At 34.9% G+C, this 21,543-nt stretch overlaps 1 protein-coding gene across 1 annotated transcript in view; it reads left to right on the forward strand.

Moving 5' to 3' along the window:
* Window positions 1-21,543, forward strand: part of LOC150107312 (attractin-like protein 1) — a 447,772-nt gene that overhangs the window by 52,418 nt on the left and 373,811 nt on the right. The gene's annotated exons all lie outside the window — the stretch shown is intronic.

Here is a 21,543-nt window from a genome sequence, read left to right on the forward strand (position 1 = left end):
TTCGAAGATGTATATATGCGCACTAATCGAATTTGGGTATAGAAAAAAAATGACACACTAATCGGGGGCGCATTAATCGAGGGATTGCTGTATATATAAAATAGTATATGCTTTCAAGAGGAGTGGACCATCTTTTCAACTATACCAGCTTCTTAGAAGTATCAGAAGCAACTCATTGTATAAAGTTTGGTAATAAATGTAATTTCATCTGCAAATTCATGTTTATTCTAAACTTGTTTTGAGTAATAGTAAAGATGGAAATCTTGTGGGTTCTAAACTTTTAGGTGGGTTCTAAATTTCCTAAATGGGAAAACTGCTATAGTTTTTATGCCTTCCAACAGGAGACTACATGCATTCATTAATAGCAGCAGCACAAATAAGAATTGCTCACATCCTTATTTTTTTATGTTGATCCCATACATAAGAGTTAGTTCATCTATAGTACATTAGTACTGTGATTGCAGTGAGTTAAGGAGCAAGAAGAAACTTGTTTGCTCGAAGAATGTCATTCCTTGAAAAACACGTAAAAGGCAGAAGAATGAATAAGAATGAAGAGAGATTATTTTGTGAGTTTGATGTTGAATTGTGAAGAGGTGTTGAATGACTGTTGCATATTTTAGCAGATTTAGTAGTTTGTGTGGAAATTATTGATGCTAATCCAGATAAATCATGAGGTATTTACAGAAAATGCATACATTATATTTTATAAGAAGTTATATTCTTGTGTAAGCAAACAAATGTGTGTGTGTGCACGTGTGAAGTACTTCATGAATGATTTACTTGTATATAGAAGCTGTTGACATCACATAAGTTGTCTTAATATCCCATAATGCAAAGCACACTTCCTTTTGGACATATGTTCAAAATTGTATACAGTAGAAGCTATTGACTTCACATCAGTTGGCTTAGCACACGTTGCAGAGCACACTTCCTTTTGGACATGTGCTTTGCATTATGAGATATTAAGACTACCCAGACCAGTTTTGATCATTATTTGAGGTCTCATCACTTTGAGGCAGACCAAAGAAGATACTAATGTTGAATCAGTGCAGAAGTCATATGCAGTTGTACCCTGGAGTTGGTCACCTTTGATTCTAGAGGGGGTGTGGTAAGTCGAAGCACTGTGTTGAAGTGTGAAGATAGTGCAGCAGTGACTGAAATATAAACCTGATGGTATGAAAATTGGTTTATTGAATGAGTTTGTGTGCTGCAGTGCCATCTTTTGTTGGTTGGGTCTAGCACTGTGTCATATCTGTATGTATCTTTTTACATTTGATGAGATGGGATTGATGTTGATGATGCTAGTCTTTTTTTTGGAAGTACCTGTCTATGGTTGTATGTAAGGTACAGTGTCTTTTTTTTCTCTATAGACAATATCCCTTACAGTGTTAGCAATGACATGCGACCTGAGCTGTATCTGATGGCACACTGATAGCAAAACATTTCAAATGGTAGTGTAATGGTGCTAAAGAGCTGTAACTTCGGGGTAAATGGCAGTTCAAAAATGTCCATAAGTGTGAAGCGCCCTTAGTCAGGATATGCCTGTATTTTCCATATACTAGTCTTGAAGACTTCCAAACTTTGTTTGCTTATACTTGGGTAGGGATTAAAAGAAGAATAGCACTTTTTTTTTTCAGTAGGCATCTGTGGTATGAGGGCATAATAAAATGTAATGCCAATATTTAATCATACAGAACAAATTGATAATAAAAAAATGTTTATTTAAACATTCAGCTAATTTCATGAAATAACTGTATTTTGCATCATTAGGAGATAATAGTAAATAAAAAATCAAGCTTCAAGTAGGTAACAGTTGCAATGCTAAATATTTAAAAAAGACTAGCAATAGAATGCATGCTATGTTGAAACTGCTATGCATAATTTTGCCTCTATGCACCATCAAGCACTGTTATCACCTGATAATGTGAAACAGTTATTTTATGAAACTAGTTGGGTGTCTAAATATTTTTTACTGTCGATTTGTTGTATGTGGTTAAATACCACCATTACATTTTATGTCCTCATGCCATAGAAGCCTTCAAAACGAAATCTGATCTCATGATCGATCCATGCTTTTTAAGGTGAATAAAATTCAAAAATTACACATCAAGTAAAAAATATTTCCTAACTTTCCTTATAAGATGCCAAGATAATGATATAATACTCAGGTTCTTGAGATGAACACAAGTTTGCTTCTAAAAGAGCATCAAGAATTTACAATTAGACAGAAATTGTCTTACTCAAAGAATGTAGCTTTCTCAAATTGATATCCAGTTGTACACATGCTATTCAGAATTATCTTCTTTACCTTTGGATAGGTTAGACAGACTCACTTATGAAAAATTCAAACACATTTCTGCAGTCAAAAAAAAAAAAAAAAAAGAGAGAAGTAGAAACTTGAAAACCTCATTAAGAGAATGACAAGCTCAATGAACATTTACCTCATAATACTATCTGAGACTGAACTCAAGATTCTGTCACGAGGTATTAATTTTGCATTATAACCAAGTAGGATTCCCAAGATTGATATGATCATTTTTTAAGAAAGGACCTCAAAGAGTACTGAAAGGTCTTAAAGACTTTATTTGCATTAAAACAGTTTCCATATTCCTTCAGCCAAACTCCCAGGCAAAAGTACATGGAATAGATAGCACTATAGAATATTGAGCAGGACAAAAACTTAGCATTCTTCAAAGCAGATAATGGCAATGCAATAGTGATCATGAATATAGTAGAAAGTGTTGATAAAATGCAAACACTGCTAAATGATAAACATGGCTTGACTATGACCTAAAAGGACTTGCACAACAAGACAAACAGTATGATTAAAGACCCGATTACTTGGTCCAAGGATATCAACATCTCATATTGAGATCCCTCCCAGTGTCAGGAATTTATGGAGCTCCAAATACACAAGCAAAGCATACTACTAAAGACACATTGTAGATGTAAGTTGTTTTCTAACTTCTTTATTATCCAGACATCTAGCAAACCTGCTTAGCTTCTCATATTGGCAAGACACTCTTTTATAAAAAAAAAAAAAAAAAAAAAAAAAAAAAAAAAAAAAAAAAAAAAAAAAATAGCACATTTTATCAAATGTACAAAAGATTTTGCAGTAGAACCAAGTGACCTACTTGTGAGTCTGGGCATCATCAATTTGTTCACTAATGTGTTCATAGTAGAAACCATATTACTTCAAGATCTGATGTGTTGTGTGTTATGTTCCATCGAGTCGTTTCGACTCCTGGTGATTCTATGAACATAGGCTCTCCATTCAGATCTGTCCCTGGCCATATCTTTCAGAATTTCCAGGCACATTCTAGTTGCTTCTTTAACTCCATCCACCCATCTAATTCTTGGTCTTCCTCTTTTCCTGTTTCCATCAACTTTAGCAAGCATCATCATCTTCTCCAGACTGTCATTTGCTTGCATAATATGTCCAAAGTATGACAATTTTTGCTTGATGATCATAGCTTCAAAAGGGGAGCAATCTGGCTTTATTCTGTCTATCACTGATTTATTGGTTTGCTTTGCAGTCCATGGTATTCTTAGTAAGCATCTCCAAACCCATAATTCAATTGCATCCATCTTCCTTCTTTCACTCTTTCTCAGGGTCCAACTTTCACATCCACAGTACCACAGGGAATACCATTGCTTTCACAATTCTGATTTTTGTTGCGAGGCTAATATCTTTTATCTTTAAAGATCTTGCTTAAATTTGTCATTGCTTTCTTTCCAAGTAATAATAATCTTCTTCGAACTTCTTCAGTACAATATCCATCTTTATCAATTCAGGATCCTAGGAGCGCAAAATTGTTAACCGCTTCCATTTTCTCCCCATCTACTTCAAAATCATTAAGTTCACATATTGCCATAACTTTTGTCTTTTTGAGGTTAAGTTTAAGGCCATATTTAGCACCTTCTTCTTTAACTTTCATAATAAGTTCCTCCAAATCTTCTTTACATTATAAATCTTCTGCTAGTGAGGTGGTATGATCTGCATACCTCAAATTATTAATATTTCTTCTGCAATTATAATTTCAACTGAAGACTCCTCCAGCCCTACCATTCTTAAAATGTATTCACTGTACAAGTTAAACAGGTACGGAGATAAAATACATCCTTGTCACACCCCTTTACCTATTGTGAAATACTCAGTTTCTCTAAGATCTGTTCGGACAGTAACCTCCTTGTTCATAATAAAGATTCTTCAGAAGGATAACGAAATGCTCTGGTATTCCCATTGTTCTTAACACGTTCCACAGTTTCACATGATCTATGGAGTCAAAAGCCTTACTATAGTCAATGAAACAAAGGTAGACATTCTTTTGATATGCCAGGCTCTTTCTATTATCCATCTCACATTGGCAATCTGATCTCTTGTTTCTCTGCCTTTTTGAAATCCTGCCTGTTCATCTGGCATTTCTCTCTTCATGAATGGTTCCAGTCTTTTCTGAATGATCTTAAGTAAGACTTTACTTGCATAAGAAATCACTGTTGTGGTTCTGTAATTTTTGCACTCTCTTGCATCGCCTTTCTTCAATAAAGGTATATAAACTGATTTTTTCCATTCCTAGGCCATGTAATTGTGATCCAAATTCGGTGGTATAGAGCTGTTAAAATTTTAACTACCTCTTCTCCCAGGGCTTTGAGCAGCTCAATAGGTATATTATCTCCTCCTGGTGCTTTCTTATTGGATAGCTGTTGCAGTGCCACCTCACTTCATCTCTTAATGATCTTATCTTTGGTCATATGGTCAAACACCTTGGCAAAAATGCCAAAGAACAACTTCTGGACATTCTCAATACCTCTTGGCAAACTTCCAAAAGAATGAAAAAAATCAGTTATTGTACCCATCCTGAAACCTGAAAAAATGCTGCAGAATGTCAAAGCTATAGATCTAGCACAGGAGCTAGTGAAACTCTCCAGTGGCACTGGCTCCTGCGTATAATCCTGCTCTTCAAATTTCTCAGTAATTTTGGAGTCCTTTCTGTAAAGAGCTTCTATATACTCTTTCCATCTTTCTTTGATGTCTGCAGCTTCTGTAAGATATCCTTTGTGTTTTCTTTCCAATATTGTCACCTTGGCACTAAACTTCCCTGTTAGTTCTCTGATCTTTTTGAAAAGATCTCTTGTTTTTCCTTTCTTGTTTTGGTCTTCTCTTTGTTGGCATTCCTGGTTAAAGTATTTTTCCTTGTCTCTTCTGGCTTGTTGTTGAAACTCTGCATTCAAATGCCGTACTTCCTGCAAATTTCCTGTGGCCTTCATTTTCACTCCTTTCCTGAGCAGTTTTGATGGCATCTTCTGACAGCCATTTAAACTTCTTTACAAACTATTGAAATATTCTTCTTTGCTTCTGTTTTAATTATATCTTTAATCTCTTCCCATAGTTCATCTGATTCTCTTTCACACAAATTGAGTGTGTTGAATCTGTTCTGTGTACTAATATTGTATTCAGCCAGTATGTTTCCAAGATCATATCTGATCAGCATTTGCATTGTTTTCAGTTTCTGTAATTTGACATGTAAGATATCCTTTGTGTTTTCTTACATGTAGCCACTAATAATTCATGGTCTGTTTCCACAGGCTGCACCTGGAAAAGTCTTGACAGACTGAATTGCACTTCTCCATCTTCTTTGTCTAAGTATATAGTCAATTTGATATCTGTATTGTCTATCAGGTGATATTCATGTTTACAATCTCTGTTTAAAGCAGGTGTTAGCAACAAACAAAGAATTCTCTGCACAAAACTCAACTAGTCTCTTCCCTGCAGCATTATGAATACCTAAACCAAAATGAACTGTTATTCCTTGTTCCTCGGTTTCTCCCACTTTTGCATTCCAATATCCAATATAGCCATAAATCTCACTTTGGTGTTGTGTCTATCACTTGTAACTTGCCATAAAATTCTTCTGTCTTCTTCTGGTGCCTCAAGATATGATACCATGAACTTTTTTAAACATCATATCAACAACAACATCTTTAAATTAAAAAAAAAAAAAAAAAAAAACAGAATGAAAGACTAGCAATGGGCTCTTCTCTGTCTCTGCTGCTAGCAAACTTGTTCATGGAGTGGTTTGAGAAACATGGAACACAACCTTAAAGTGTGGCTGTGGTATGTTAACATCTTCATCATTTGGTCCAGCTCTACTAAAACTACAAAAATTTTCACTTGCCTAAACAGTATTCATGCTTGAATCTCATTCACTGGAATTAGAAACCAATAGGAAAAAACTAGCATTATACAAACCCTAAGAGATGGAGGATGTAAAATCTTCAGTAGCATAGATAAAAGAAAGCAAGAGCTTGAATACCGTAGTTCCATCCTACCAAAGAATGACTATAACAGAATGTTGGTCAATCAAATCGTATGTCAATCCCCTAGGCCAGCGCTTCCCAAACTGTGGGCCGCGGCCCCCTTGGGGGCCATAGGTTTTGTTGAGGGGGGGGGCGTGAAATAATGAAAACAAATTTAAAATGTTTTAAGACTAAGTAGATTTTTTTTATTTTAAAAGAAATGTATTTAACTTTTATTATTTATTATTTCTTTTTTGTTATTTTTTATATTTTAATGGAAAAATTCTCACATTGGTGTTGGTTCACAAACTTTGCTTCCTGCGTATTTCGGCACTTAATGAATATTAGTAAATATTGCTTATTCATATGTTTCATTTCAAAGCAGTGGTTAATTGTATTTACTTCGAATGCTCTCCAGGGAAGCTCCAAATCTTCCTGTCCATTTCATCACGTATTCGTAATCAGGGACTGTTGATATTGACTTTATATACATATCAAAACTCGTTTTATATTATCACTGTCATCCGAGCTAGTTTTCTGTTACCAATAAAAGTTTCGCATATACTTCACACGTGAAAAAAAGCTTAAACAAGTTCATGTGGGGAGATAGTAACTCGCTTGCAGTGGTAAACAACAGCCCTCCCTAACAGCCACTATACTGCAGAGGCAATAAAAACAAGTACTTTTATTATGCCAGTGAATAAGGTATGAGGAGTCTGTGTAATATATTTCTCAACACATTGTGCAATTAGAGACAACTGGGATAAAAACACTAATTAATAATCACATGTCCCCTCATACAGAAACTATGCTGTATAGACTGAAACAAAACTATATGTTGCATGGGCGAACACAGTGTCTAACTAAAAACTATTGTTATTAATTAGATGTGTGTGAGTTCGATTTCAGAAGGCAGCAATAAAATTCAACCAAATGTGTTAAAAGTAAGTAATATGTATATATAATGAATGTTGTGGCAGTTTCACATATGGAATTCAGTTGAAGAGAGCGAGTTAGCATTTCAACTCAATTGTCAGCTATGTTTTTATCTTTCGGTTGCGCGATCTTTTGTTAATACCGCACCAATCATATGCACGTTTTAATAACCTGCCTTTGCTGTCTGTTTCGCGTTAGGCTTAATTACCTTAAAGGGAGAAAGGTCACAAAAGAGAAAAATGTTCCTGGTCCGGGGATTCCCTTATTCAGGTAATATTCACTAATTTCATGTTATCAGTCTGTTGTGTGCCCGTATCGGCAAGTGGTGTTATTATTTGATCTATTCTACGTTAAAGAATTTAATCCTGAGATGGATAAGTGGCTGATAAAAAATAAAAAAAAATTCCCATGAACAATCAGAAGAAGCAGAAACAGACTCAAAAAAAAAAAAAAAAAAGGACAGTATTAATTATTTTACCAGAACAGCCCGCATAGTCTTCAGAACCAAACGGTAAGAGGCAAAAAATGTAATATATGCATTTGATTTTTGCAATATTCGCTGTGTATGTTTTGTATTGAATATAAATACAATAAATATTATAATAATATATCTCTCTATTACGATTTTTTTTTTCTGAGGGGGGCCGTGAAATATTTTAATTTTTGCAAAGGGGGCCCTGACATCCAGAAGTTTGGGAAGCACTGCCCTAGGCAACCATATAAACATGAAGAATAAGATTACAGAAGAGCAATAATTCTGTCAGTCACAAAAAAGATTTTAAAGTTGTTGTATTAACAGGATATCAAAGTTGCCCCTCAACAAGATATTCTGCATTCTCTGGCTTCCAAAACTGCCCTATTGACCACTTCAGAAACTTAGCATTTATAAGATCGCCTATCCTTGTATTTGTCACTCAGGCAGGTCCATGCAGATCAATAAAAATGATTATTTCATTGAAAAGAAAAACGTAACTTAAAGTATTAAAAAAAAAAAAAAATGAGTTGAACAGGACACTTTAAGGATGTAGAGAAAAAAAGAAAACAAATCAGGATTGGAAGCTCATACAATAAAAACCAAACACGAAGTATTGTGGCAAGAAATTAAAATGATTCATGTAGGCTATAAATTCTACTCCCGAGCTTCTAAAAAGTCATTTGAAATGTTAAATATCTACAACAGTGCAATTAGAAACATGGCATGATATTTCACAAGTCTTGTTGCACTGTTCAATGCAGCAAGTGTACAGCAGAATAAAAATGATTATGCTGTTATAAAAAAAGTATAGCTTCAAGTATTAAAAAAAAAAATAAAATCAGTTGAATAGCTCTCACTTATGAACTGTGGATTCAAATATACAAACATTAATGTTGAAAAAAAAACCAGTTTGGATAGAACAAGCAAAGAACAAGAACCTTAGCAACCAAGTGCATATGCAGAAGAAACCCATTAATTTCTCTCCATAGTTTTCATTCTGAAACTGGTTTACTGGGTCCAGCATTGTACTGTTGAAGCAGTTCTTGACAAATCTGGAGACATTCAGGTCTTGCTGGTCGTCCCAAATGCATGCGATCCCAATTTGTCACCGTAGAGCTTCAACCGCAGTTGCTCCACCTAAAGGGAAAGCCTCCACTATAAATGGACACTACTGACTGTGGATTCAAACACTCCAGCAAACTTTGTCACCTCTTGCAAGGAATTTCCGTGTTCTCGGCCATCACCTTTACAACCCATGGTTGTACCTGTAAAGGAGAATGTAGAATGCTACATTCTCGTGGAAAGGCTTAGATGTTGGTTATACATTCTTACTAAATAGCTTAAGGAAATTACAACGTACAATAGAATATACATTAAAATAAATTTTAATACATTTCCAGTATTTCGGCAACGTCTCATTGCCATTACCACAGGAACTTAAATACAAGACACGTGCACGCAAGCACAACACACAGTAAATGAGGAATGAAGCAGGAAGCTATTCTTTTTCCTAAAAGTCTTGATGGGCCCTCTAGTGGGCAATGTTGGTATTCTTGGCCGATTGTGCTGAAGGTCTTCTGATGTAGGTTTCCCAAATTTGGGGCAGTCTCATGCAACCAAATTTGTTTAGGTTCGGATTGTTTCTTAGGGCTGAGGCTGATTCCATGAAAAGCCTTTCGTATTTGAATTTACTACGGTGTATTATCGTGGCTTTTTTCCACCGTATTCTATGGCCGGAATCCAGCACATGGTTTGCAAGACCAGAGCGGCTGGGTGAAACCAGATGTAGTCCTTCTGTTCTGAAATTTTGATATTGGCTGTCCTGTCTATTTGGCCAAAGTAGGACAGCTTACAGCTGCAAGGGACTCGGTATACACCAGGTAGGTCTAAGAGGCGGGGGGGGGGTCTTTAGTAGAGCAGATAAGGGATGCCAATTTTTTATAAGGTCTGTAACAAGAAGTTAAATCATGTTTATTTAGGATTTTTGTAATTTTTTCCGAGGTGCCTCGGATGTAGGGAATGGTGACGGATTTAGAGTAATCCTTGTTGCGGAGGGGGGGGGGGGAGGGGGTTGTGGTTTATTGGTTTCAATATGTTTTGGATTTTTTTTTGGGAGGGGGATAGCCATTGGCTGAGAAAGTGTTGAGAATATGGTTTAGTTCTGTGGTTAGGGCATTGTCATGTGAACAGATAAGTTTAGCCCTGTTGTGTAGTGTCTTAATGTCTGCATATTGTTGTGAGAGAGGGGGGGGGATTGTTGGTGAATGTATCTGCCTATTATGGGTGGGTTTTCTATAAATTGAGAAAACCAAGGTTCCATCAGGCTGACGGGTGACTAGTGTGTCTAAGAAAGGAAGGCAGTTGTTTTTTCTTCTTCCAGGGTGAACTTGATTCTGGGGTGTTGGTTGTTTAAGTGTGTTAGGAAAGAGAGGAGTGCAATGGAGCCATGTGGCCAAATAGCGAGCACATCAACATAGCGAAGCCATATGTTCTCTTCAAAAGTCTCCATATAAAAGTTGGCCAAGGGTGGGAAGAGTGGAGAACCCATGACTGTCCCCTCTATTTGTTTGTAGAATTTTCCTTGCCAAACAAAATAGCCTGAGTTCATTGTGAACTGAAATAGGGCTGTGATATCGGGAGGAAATTTAGCTTGGATTAGCTCTAAGGATTCTTTGAGTGGGACATTTGTGAATAGGGAAGAGACATCAAAACTGACCAATACGTCAGTGTGTTTGAGTGTAAGGTTTTCTATGCTGGCTTTGAAGTGGACTAAGTTTTTTATGTGTGAAGGTGTGTGAGGGCTTTGGCCAAATGTTTAGCTAGTTTGTATGTGGGGGAATCAATAAAGAAAATGTGCCCATTACGTTCCATAGTGGATGGCATTGATTTCCCCCACATACAATCTAGCTAAACATTTGGCCAAAGCCCTCGTACACTAATAATATACCGTAGTAAATTCAAATACGAAAGGCTTTTCATGGAATCAGCCTCAGCCCTAAGAAACAATCCAAACCTAAACAAATTTGGTTGCATGAGACTGCCCCAAATTTGGGAAACCTACATCAGAAGACCTTCAGCCCAATAGGCCAAGAATACCAACACCATCAGGACTTTTAGGAGAAAGAATAGCTTCCTGCTTCGTTCTTCATTTACTGTGTGTTGTGCTTGCATGCGCGTGTCTTGTGTTTAAGTTCCTGTGATAATGGCAACATGACGTTGCCGAATATTGGAAGTGTATTAAAATTTATTTTAATGTATATTCTATTGTACGTTGTAATTTCCTTAAGTTATTTAGTAAGAATGCTACCAATGCATTAAACACATATCTCAGATATCCACAATCATATTCCATCAGTTTTACTCTACTTATATGTATGACTCCTTTACATTCATCAACTTTAAAATTATGTACAAAATGTCTGAAGTGAATGGCTGAATATCTGAAGTGAGGTACAAAACAGTACAAAAGTGCTAAGAGGAATGTAGTTATAAGTAGATTTCACTATTAGAGATAGAAAATCTGTCAAATGCAAAATGTGGAAAGGCAGCTGGAGCTAGGTTTATACAAAAACCAACTTTTGAAGAAAACGGTTTTTGAATTCCAGTATTTCCAAAAAAAAACCAGTTAAACCGGTTTTTGAATTTTTACAAAAAAAAAACTGTATATAATTAAAACAGTAAAAAAAATTTATATTTATTTCAAAATTTTTCAGCTTATTTAATATACACTGTACAAAACCAAATAAAAAAAAACTAAACTTAAAATCCATGCAAAATATAAATTATAAATTTTTATTTCATTTAGCATTTTTCTTCAGGAAATATGATTTCAAAAAACATAAAATGTCCACTGAACGATTACTTAATCTTGTTCTTATTCTAGATACAAAATTACCTGAAATAGAAAATTGGTTTTATCATTTTCATGGCATCAAATATTAAATCTAAATTCTTTGTTTTTTTATTGGTTGCCTCAAATATTGAAAATTCGGCCTTCAGTGTCTTTGGATTTGATATTATTTCTTCGGGTTCCTCAAGAAAAACCTATGAGTTGATTTTTCCATGGCTTCTTTTAGAGCATTGTCCTGATTAATAGTTTCTCCATCTCTGATATATTCATCATTGCAATCTGTTTCCATACAAGAATTTGGATATATTCTAGGAAATATTTTTCCAGATAACTTAATAATATCGAGTTTTGAAGCTAGTGGAAATACACTAATTTCTTTGTTGCATTGTTTTGTGGATTTTGCAAATATAGCAAAAGGGTTACCAATCCAACTTGTCTTCTTTCTTGAATTCGTACTTCTAAAGCATTTAATAATATGGAACTAATTTCAGTCTTTAAATTTTTAGTTCATTTAACAGAAATTCAAATATGCCTTGTTAATTTTATCAAGTTTAAAATTATATCATTTTTAGCAGCTGATTTTAAATTAAAATTTAAAATCAGCTGCTAAACGTACTGGTCCCAACACTTTAAGAAGCACCATGATTTTAGGATACTGAGCTTCATTCCACATATGAGAAGCACCAATATCATTCAAAGCTAAAACAACACATTCTTTTAATGTTATAAATCTTTCAATGGCATCTAAACTATTTCATCTCATTTGGCAGTCGAGAATCAGACTTAATTCCTTTCCTTTTTCTTGTTTTAGATAATTCTGAAGGATGCTATCTCTTACAGAAGATTTTCTAAAAAATTTGCAGAGTTTTCTAATTTGGGAAATTGATTATTTGTAATTGTCAGACAACATAGGGAATCCACAGTTATTATCTAGATCAAGAGAATTTAAAAAATCCTCGCCATAGTCATCTTCACACTCTATGTCATCTACCGATTCCTCACTTTTAACATATACACTCTGGTCTCTTTTTATGTGGATTTGAAGTTATGCCGTATGGTATGCCCACAGATACGAGCACTTTCAACACTTCTGCACATGTCAACAGAAGGAGAATCCATTCCGATAACAGGGTAATCCAGCATTTCAAAAACTTTTCCTACGACAGAACACTTCACAAATCCTGAAATTTTCATGGAACACCCTGATTATTTCGTAATATATTAATTAATAAATAATTAATTGTTAATTCAGCTGATTTATTATTAATTAATAATTGATCATTAATTAATAATTAATTAAACATCAATGGGGTGCTTAAGGGTCAAAGCTGTATAACTGAGAGGAGACCAGACCTCCACATAGCTTTTAAAGGAATGCTGAGAACCGAACAGGGCTTCTGACCTAATGTCCAATCCTCACCTTTTCGTGCTGCACCCTGTTGGATATCTACTTGGATACTGAATGAACGAGGATGGGCTGGCAATTTGGGATTTAGCCGACCAAATTGTATTCCTATTGGTTAAACTAAAATAAAAAATGATGGTACAGCATGACAAAATCTCATGCCGGCTGGGACGTCACCTGGTTAAACCAGGCCCCCGTTGTTTTCGCCCAGGGACCCAGGGCGAACAGCGAAAAGTCAGCTACTGGAACAAATCTGAAAACACATCCCAACTCAACATCACCAGAGTTAAAGATCGGTACTATCAACATAAGAAGCCTGAATGGCAAAGAAATGGAGCTAGCTGAGGAATTAGATAAGTATCAGATCGACATAATAGGGGTGACTGAGACAAAAACTGGTGAGATCTTTCTGAGCAATAAATACAAAATGTTATATATAGGCAAGGAAAAGAAGGAGTAGCCATAGTATTCAACACAAAATACGAGGCTAATCTTCTTCAATGGCAGCCAGTCTCGAGTAGAGTAATGTGGGCAAATATGAGAATGGGGAACTGGACAATGAGACTTATTTATGCCTATGGTCCCACATAAGGTTCTACTAAGGTAGAAGTGGAGGAATTTTTTGATGCTTTAGAAAAAGCAACTGACACAATTAAAAAGGAAAAGTAGGTCCTGTTGGTGATCTAAATAGTAGAGTAGGAAATGATTGTGAGACATACAAAAATGTTTCGGGAAAATTTGGAGAAAAGAGCAAAGCTAATAATAATGGCAAATACCTGTTGGATTTCTGCTCAGGACATGGACTGGTTATTACTAACACCATGTTCCAACATAAAAATGTACACAAATTCACATGGAGAGAAGAGGCAAGGAATAAGAAAAGTCTCATTGACTATGTTATTCTTGATAGTGATGTTTTCTCCCTGGTGCAGGACACCAGAGTGTACAGAGGATTTGAAATCAGAAGTAATCACTATTTAGACTTGAGCAGGATAAAATTGAATTTCATATTGAAAAGAATAACATGTAAGAATGTTTTAAAGTGAATAAAAGTTGAGCAGCTCTCAGATGTGAACTGTAGACTAAAATACACAAAGATTATTGAAGGAAAAATGAAAGCGTTTGAGAACAGGATCCAAACCTTGGAGATTCAGTGGTAAGCGATAAAGAAAACCCTGATTGATTCAGCTAGAGTGGCATGTGGTGAGGTTATCTGCAAGGATAGAAAAATTAGAACTCCATGGTGGACATAGGAAGTTAAACAGGCAGTGAAGGAAAAGAAGAAAGCATATCAAAAGTTCCTGGCAAATAAGTCAGCTTGTGCTCTTAGAGAATACAGAGACAAATGCAAGAATGCTAAACACTGTGTGAAACTAGCTAAACAAAAATCATGGAAGGACTTTGGCAAGAATATAGAAAATAAATATCACGAAGGTGGAAAAATATTCCAGAGGTTGCTGAAGAAGCTTAGAAATGGAGGAAAGAGTGCCGTAAAAGGAGTTAGAGATGATAAAGGTTAAATGAAAACAGGAGAAAAAGATATCCTTGAAGTATGGAGTAATTATTTCGAAAAATTGCTAAATGAAACAAGCAGTGATAGCACAGTGGTAAAAAAACAAACAACAGACATACAGTCAGGAATACATATCCATACTTGAAGTAGAAAAAGCCACCAAAGGCTTAAAATGTAGAAAGGCAGCAAGAGTAGATGATATTCGACCAGAAATGCTGAAATATGGTGGTATAAAAGTCTTACAGTGGCTGCACTGCATAGTTCAGAAAGCCTGGACAGAGGGACGAATTCCCGATGATTGGAGTAGAGCTCTCATAGTACCCATATATAAAAAGGGAAATAAAACTGAATGTGAGAATTACAGAGGTATTTCCCTACTAAGTGTTCCTGGCAAGATGTATGCAAGTATTCTTGAGAAACGATTCAGAAGAATTGTAGAACAAGCTGGATTTAGGCCAAATAGAGGCTGTCAGGATCAGATCTTCACTTTACGGCAAATAGTTGAGAAAGCATGGGAATATAACAAAGATCTGTATTTAAGTTTGGTCAAACTGGAAAAGGCATATGACAAGGTGCCAAGAGAGAAGCTATTCAATACACTACAGTTATATGGTGTCAATGGGGCATTATATCAAGCAATACTTAGTCTTTATTTGAGTTGTAAGTCAGCAGTTAGAATTGAAGGAAGTACAGGAAGATGGTTTAATGTTAAATGTGGTGTGAGACAAGGATGTACATTATCCCCTCTGTTATTCATTATCTATATGGATCGCATTATGAAGGAAAGTGGTATTAAACATGATATCATGTTTAATACCACTTTAACATCTCTTGAACATGATATCATGTTCAAGAGATGTTAGCCAAAATTATTGAAGATGGTGGATATTTTCCCGATCAAGTGTTTAATGCTGATGAAACAGGATTGTTTTGGAAGAAAATTCCTAGTCGAACTAACATCGCAAAGTCTGAGAAAAAAGCAAGTGAGTTTAAAGTAAGCAGAGATTGTTGCTTGCTTTAAATGTTAAATGACGTTATTATTTTGTAGCAGTGCATCAGGAGATCGAATGTTGAAACCCCTCCTAGTAAATAGATTTCTAAGACCATGTGCTCTAGAAGACAAAGATCTAAAACAGCTGCCGGTACATTGGATGTCTAATACAAAGGCCTGGGTAACAACTGTATTTACTGAATGCTTCAATAATTGCTTTGTACCAGAAGTGAAACCATATATGAAGCAAAAAGCTCTAGATTTTAAAGTTTTATTAATTGTTGACAATGCACCAAGTCATTTACATTTCTAAACATCCAAATGTGCAGGTAGTGTTTTTTCCACCCAATACAACAAGCATTATTCAGCCATTAGATCAAGGCATAATTGCTACTTTTAAAAAACATTACGTTAAGCACACTTTTTAGTTTATATTGGATAAACTAGAAAATGAATCATAAAATTTTTGCCATACTGATGTTTGGAAAAAATTTTCTATTTTGGACTGCTTAAATCATGTTGCATCTGCTATTGCTGAAATAAGAGCACAAATTTTAAATGCCTGCTGGAAAGCAGCTTGGCCTGGATGTGTTCTATACAATGCAAACATCTACATTGTCAGCTGAAATCATTACTTTGGCACATTAAATTGGTGGAGAAGGTTTTGATACATTTAGCCAGAACGAAGTAGACAAATTGCTTGTGGATAATGCCTTAAGTGATGATGATATTATTGGATATCGATTAACTTTAGATATCGTCGAGGATCCAGAAAATGATAGTGAAGCGGAAGAAAAACCTGTCCCCCTCACTGCAAATATAATTCGAGAAAGTCTTGAACTGTGCAATAAATTGGAAAATCATTTTCTTGTTAATGACACAAATTCTGAACGAGCTTTTAAATTCCAACGTGAGTGAAGAACTGTATGTCTGGATATCGCGAGCTGTATAAAAAAATTAGTGAAATCATCATCGCAAAGTTTAATTACTGATTACATTGTCAGAAGAAAAAAAATCAGCACAGAATGAGGATGAAGCTAATTCTGTTTGTGAAGAACCATTGCCTTTACCATACAGATCTGATGCGCTGACTATCTCTTCTGGTGATTAAAGTGATTTTGCACTGGTTCGCAAACATTGCCGAATATTGTCTAACAGCGATGATAATTCTGATGACAAAATGTAAAAAAAAAAAAAAGTTACTTTTCGATAAAATTAAATAAATAAAGCTTTAAAACAAACTTAGGCATTCTTATTTTCCTGAATTTTCATAAACTTTTTTTATGCAATTTTAGGTTTATTGTAATTCATTGCTTCGGTTTTATATGGTTTTAGAAAATTATGGAACGTATCCCTAGTTTTTCAACATAAGTTAGGCCTTTTTAGTGCGATTTTTTTATATGCGGTTTTCTGTGGAATGTATCTACCACATAAAAAGAGCCCCGACTGTACATCGGTTTCAAGTCAAAATGCTAATGTTTTTAATTAAATAATTAATTTTACATATTAGGATCTAAAGTCGAAAACCGGTTTTTTAAATTTAAAAAACCAGTTTTCAAATTTTACAAATTTATCCAATAAAACTGGTTTTTAAACTCATTTTTTAAAAACTGACAAACCCTAGCTGGAGCAGATCATATTTAACAAAAAACGCTGAAATATAATGATATGAACATTTTGGTAGCTGCTACTTTCTTCTTTGCCTTTAGCCTCTCTTTCCACTGCTGGGGATTCCCCTTAACTTTTTAATTCTTCCTTTCTTTAGCTTATGTGACCATCTTGTTCTTTTATAACCTTTCATTCTCTTTCCTTCTCTTTGTATCCACTCAGTGCTTGTATCCAATTTTTTTTTCTTTCTGTTAATCTGCTAATATGGCCAGTCTATCTTCATTTACATGCTTTGCAATACTTCACAATGTCCTATACTCCTGTCCAAATTCAGGTTTTACCTTAAAATCACTAGTCAAGAAATTATGTAAATAAAGATTTCTATTTATGTTTTATTCTTGAAAAAGCAAATGATTATAAAGTACCAGAGGAATTATTTCAAACGCTGAAACTGAATCTTTAGTTGTAATAGTGTAACTTAATACACAGCCTATACTTCAGTTGCATGTTTGCATTTAGAATTGAAGGTGTATAGCAAGATGGTTTGACTTTAAATGAGGTTAAGTCAGTGATATATTTATGTAGATTATAAAGATCTCTACTGTTCTTTATAATTTGCTTGGATCACATTCTTATGGAAAGTGGTATTAGACCTGAGATTCAAATAGAGATGTTACACTTAGTTATTCACTCTTTGCAGATGGCATTATCCTCAGTAAATATGCTACAGGGTCTCCAAATAGACTTTATCATTATTAAATAATACTGTGACAAATTTGGTATGATAAAACAAACTAAGTAGTGAACAGACACTGAAAATAGGCAGATAAAAAAAGTTTGAAAACTAGTTTTAACTTATGGATCTGAATATTGTATTTGAAATAAAATAGTTGATCAAAGTAAAGTCTGCAGATAAGATTCTATGCAAAATTAGGACATTGAATAGATGGCATGTGACAGAACTATATTAGAAGTAAAAATATCAAGGGAAAAATAAACTTGGCATTAATATTCAAGAATGTGTGAGTAGAACTGATCTAAGATGTGTGATCAACCAGGATGAGAGGGAGGGAGAAAGACCAAGAGGTCCTTCTGAGTTAATACCTTTAGGAGTGCTTTAGATGATTGAAATGTAACACCTGTTTAGATCAGCAGTCTGTTCTGAATAGTTTCCATCTAAATATTAAGCTGATGTTGGATAGCATACCTGCTCCCCAACCCAACAGATTATGTGTTTGAATCCACCGCAGCATGAATGTTTATGAAAGTCTCTAAGTACCAGACAATTTTCATTGTATAGGACCATCACCCTTTTTATTAGAAACCTGAAGCCACTTGCAAATTAGGGTTTCTCAATTTCCTAACCATTAGCCTATCCCTGCTACTAATGTACTGTAGGTTTACAGCATTTTGTGGATTGGATTAAAAAAAAAAAAAAAATCTTTTGGGCTCGAAAACATGACAGGTGCTGCTGTCATGTTTTTATATGACTGCAGCACCTGTCATGTTTGTTGCTGGCTTACTGTTAATTCCCAGTTCTTTTAAAAATCTAAAGTTTTCAAATTCATATTTTCAGTTTTAACTTTTTTATCATTTTGGGAAAATTTGGAGAAAACAGCAAAGCTAATAATAATGGCAAATACTTGTTGGATTTCTGCTCAGAACATGGACTGGTTATTACTAACACCATGTTCCAACATAAAAATGTGCACAAATTCACATGGAGAGAAGAGGCTAGGAATAAGAAAAGTCTCATTGACTATGTTATTGTTGATAGTGATGTTTTCTCCCTGGTGCAGGACACCAGAGTGTACAGAGGATTTGAAATTGGAAGCAATCACTATTTAGTCTTGAGCAGGATAAAATTGAATTTCATATTGAAAAAAATAACATGTAAGAAAGTTTTAAAGCGAATAAAATTTGAGCAGCTCTCAGATGTGAACTGTAGACTAAAATACACAAAGATTATTGAAGGAAAAATGAAAGAGTTTGAGAACAGGAACCAAACCTTGGAGATTCAGTGGCAAGCGATGAAGAAAACCCTGATTGATTCAGCTAGAGAGGCATACGGTGAAGTTGTCTGCAAGGATAGAAAAATCAGGACTCCATGGTGGACACAGGGAGTTAAACAGGCAGTGAAGGAAAAGAAGAAATCATATCAAAAGTTCCTGGCAAATAAGTCAGCTTGTGCTCTTAGAGAATACAGAGACAAATGCAAGAATGCTAAACACTGTGTGAAACTAGCTAAACAAAAATCATGGAAGGACTTTGGCAAGAATATAGAAAATAAATATCAAGAAGGTGGCAAAATATTCCGGAGGTTGTTGAAGAAGCTTAGAAATGGAGGAAAGAGTGCCGTAAAAGGAGATGATAAAGGTTAAATGAAAACAGGAGAAAAAGATATCCTTGAAGTATGGAGTAATTATTTCGAAAAATTGCTAAATGAAACAAGCAGTGATAGCACAGTGGTAAAAAACAAACAGACATAAAAAAAAAAAAAAAAACAGACTCCTGTCCAAATTCAGATTTTACCTTAAAATCACTAGTCAAGAAATTATGTAAATAAAGATTTCTATTTATGTTTTATTCTTGAAAAAGCAAATGATTATAAAGTACCAGAGGAATTATTTCAAACACTGAAACTGAATCTTTAGTTGTAATAGTGTAACTTAATACACAGCCTATACTTCAGTTGCATGTTTGCATTTAGAATTGGAGGTGTATAGCAAGATGGTTTGACTCTAAATGAGGTTAAGTCAGTGATATATTTATGTAGATTATAAAGATCTCTACTGTAGATTATAAAGATCTCTACTGTAGATTATAAAGATCTCTAAAGATCCATACTTGAAGTAGAAAAATCCATCAAAGGCTTAAAATGTAGAAAGGCAGCAGGAGTAGATGATATTCGACCAGACATGCTGAAGTATGGTGGTATAAAGGTCTTGCAGTGGCTGCACTGCACTGCATAGTTCAGAAAGCCTAGGCAGAGGGATGAATTCCCGATGATTGGAGTAGAGCTCTAATAGTGCCCATATATAAAAAGGGAAATAAAACTGAATGTGAGAATTACAGAGGTATTTCCCTACTGAGTGTTCTTGGCAAGATCTATGCAAGTATACTTGAGAAAAAGTTGAGAAGAATTGTGGAAGAAAAGCTTGGTGAAGAACAAGCTGGATTCAGGCCAAATAGAGGCTGTCAGGATCAAATCATCACTTTACGACAAATAGTCGAGAAAGCATGGGAATATAACAAAGATCTGTATATGAGTTGTAAATCAGCAGTTAGAATTGAAGGAAGTACAGGGAGGTGGTTTAATGTTAAATCTGGTGTGAGACAAGGATGTACATTATTCCCTCTGTTATTCATTATCTATATGGATCACATAATGAAGGAAAGTCGTATTAAACATGATATCAGAATTGGAGATATTAACGTCAGCTCTTTGCTTTATGCAGACGATGTTATACTTCTAAATAAATCCACTACAAGTTTGCAAGACTCCCTGACTAAATTGAATAACTGTTGTAATAGATATGGTATGAAGGTCAACATTAAAAAGACAAAGACAATACAAATAGGTAGAATTGTTGAAAATGTCAACTGTGTTGTGAACAGGGAACCCGTGGAATAAGTAAAACATTTCAGCTACTTAGGCATGATTTTTAGTGAAGATGGTAAATTAAATATGGAAATAGACAACAGAATCAACAAAGCTGGTAGGTATATATGTGTGTGTGTGTATTTATATATATATATATATATATATATATATATATATATATATATATATACACACCTACCAGCTAAGAGAGAAATTAGTCGGAACACTAAATTAGCTGTATACAAGACCATGTTCAAACCAGTTTTAACTTATGGATCTGAGAGCTGGGTCAGAAGTAAAACACTTGACCAAAGGCTAGAGACTGCAGATATGAGAGTCCTGAGAAAAATCAGAAGCGTGAACAGATGGCATCAATGGCAATATCATATTAAAAACGAGGATATTAGGAAAGAACTTGACATTGTCAACATCCAGGAATGCATTAGCAGAGCTAATCTCAGGTGGTATGGTCACTTAAACAGAATGGGTGAGGAAAGATTTGCAAAACAAGTGTTCTCTCCCAGGTTGGCAGGAAAACGACTCAGAGGAAGACCAAGATATAATTGGATTGATACGGTACAATGTGCCTTAGACGATAGAAATATAAGATCTGATAATGATAATATTGGAGTCTTGACAAGTAATAGACTGATTTGGAGGAAAATTGTAGATAGGAAGTTAGTAATGGTGTAGATTTTTCATGTAGTACTATCATATCCTGTACACCCCTTGAGGGTACATGGCAGGAATTTGATGAAGATGACTTTTTTCATCATTAGTTTTAAAAATGTTTGTCTACCTTCATGTATTTTCTGGACTTGTACCCACCACACTAAATTGCATGGTGTACCATCTCGGTCCTTA

This window comes from Typopeltis vanoorti, chromosome 4 (assembly GCF_054136105.1).
Source record: "Typopeltis vanoorti isolate ZY-2024b chromosome 4, IOZ_Tvanoo_1.0, whole genome shotgun sequence".
NCBI lineage: Eukaryota > Metazoa > Arthropoda > Arachnida > Uropygi > Thelyphonidae > Typopeltis > Typopeltis vanoorti.